At 45.3% G+C, this 2,016-nt stretch overlaps 1 non-coding gene across 1 annotated transcript; it reads left to right on the forward strand.

The window, feature by feature from the left end:
- The first annotated feature begins 586 nt into the window (after nt 1–586).
- Trnar-acg (transfer RNA arginine (anticodon ACG)) lies at nt 587–661 on the forward strand. Its single transcript has one exon. It is a non-coding gene; the product is annotated as a tRNA-Arg (tRNA).
- The last annotated feature ends 1,355 nt before the right edge of the window (nt 662–2,016 follow it).

Genomic DNA, 2,016 nt, shown 5'->3' on the forward strand with positions numbered 1-2,016 from the left:
TTGCCTTTCGCGGGCAAGTGCTCTACCAACTGAGCTACCCAAGCACGACTCACGTCCCTTCCTCACAGCTTTACTTCTGCCAGTAACTCATCTCCTACCTTCCAAACTTTACAGAAGCTCTCCTGCGAACCTTGCAGGACTAGCACTCCTGAAAGAAAGGATACTACGGAGAAATGGCTTAGCCACAGCCTAAAGGATGTTTCCAGAATGAGATTTTCACTCTGCAGCGGAGTGTGCGCTGATATGAAACTTACTTGCAGATCAAAACTATGTGCCGGACCGTTTTCACGACCCGTCCTCAGATGTAGAGCACTCGCCCACGAAAGGCAAAAGTCCCGATTTCGAGTCTCGGTCCGGCACATAGTTTTGATCTGCAAGTAAGTTTCGTATCAGCGCACAGTCTGTTGCAGAGTGAAAATCTCATTCTGGAAACATCCCCCAGGCTGTGGCTAAGCCATGTCTCCGCAATATTCTTTCTTTCAGGAGTGCTAGTTCTGCAAGGTTCGCAGGAGAGCTTCTGTAAAGTTTGGAAGGTAGGAGACGAGATACTGGAAGAAGTAAAGCTGTGAGGACGGGGTGTGAGTCGTGCTTGGGTAGCTCAGTTGGTAGAGCACTTGCCCACGAAAAGCAAAGGTCCCGAGTTCGAGTCTCGGCCCAGCACACAGTTTTAATCTGGCAGAAAGTTTCACAACAGCGCACACTCCGCTGCAGAGTGAAAATCTCATTCTGACTATTGAAATTCATCGACGAATGAAGGTTCAGTACGGTGATGCATGTTTGTTCAAAAAATGGTTCAAATGGCTCTGAGCACTATGGGACTCAACTGCTGTGGTTATCAGTCCCCTAGAACTTAGAACTACTTAAACCTAACAAACCTAAGGACATCACACACATCCATGCCCGAGGCAGGATTCGAACCTGCGACTGTAGCCATGTTTGTCATAGCAGCAAGTCTATGAATGGAGTAGGAAGTTCGCAAATGGTGCGACTTCAGTGGAAGATGCTCCTCGTCCAGGTCAGGCACAACGAGTTGTGACTCCACAGAACACTGCAGCAGTTGAAGCCATAATGAAGGAAAACCGCCGAGGAACACTCGCTGACATTGCAGCATGTTTACAGATTAGTCATGATGTGCTCCAGTTTCACAAAGTGTCTGCAAGATGGGTGCCACGGCAGCTGACTCCTGAAATGAGGGAACGACTTGTTGATGCTTGTGAAGAACTTCTTCGGCGCTTTGAACGAGAAGGTGATGGCTTCCTTGCAAGAATCGTTACTGGGGACGAAACCTGGGTTCACTTCCACCAACCGGAAACGAAGAGAGCGAGCAACCCAGACCTTGCCCCAAGTGATTTCCATATGTTTGCACCACTCAAAGATGCAGTGGGAGGAAAGAAGTTCCGTTCTGGTGAAGAGATACCCCACGCGGTGCATGAGTGGTTGCGCGGACTACCAAAAGAATTTTTTTCAAATGGAATTTATGCACTTGATAAGCCCTGGAGGGAGATTATGTTGAAAAGTGATACAGCTTTGTACCACTTCTGAACAAAAATAATATTTAAAAAAATATTTAAGGTTTTCATTTGACTCACCCTCGTACAAAGAAGGGGGGGGGGGCATCTAAGTAAGATACATGGTACTTCTTACAACTATTGACTGCCATTTTAGGACGAAATTTAAACTGACAAACATGTATTTCATTACCATTTTATTTAACGTTAAGCATACAAACACAAAATGTCAATGAATATTATTTACTTTACTATTCACTAAAAGATCAACGTCTGGTACCATTTTGTGAGTGATGCTAATTCAGAGCCCGCTCTTAAGTCTGTCAATGAGCTTCTGTGGCCGGATTTCGTTCTCTTCATGGTGAAAAAAAGCGGCATGTACATCTAAGTCTAAACGTCGACATAATCGTAACTGCCGACTTCTGAAGGCGGAAAATTTTTCATTGAGGAAACAGAATCCGACGAGACTAATTTTGCTATGAAACTATAATCACCCAAACGTCACACT

The sequence above is a fragment of the Schistocerca nitens genome, chromosome 8 (assembly GCF_023898315.1).
Source record: "Schistocerca nitens isolate TAMUIC-IGC-003100 chromosome 8, iqSchNite1.1, whole genome shotgun sequence".
NCBI lineage: Eukaryota > Metazoa > Arthropoda > Insecta > Orthoptera > Acrididae > Schistocerca > Schistocerca nitens.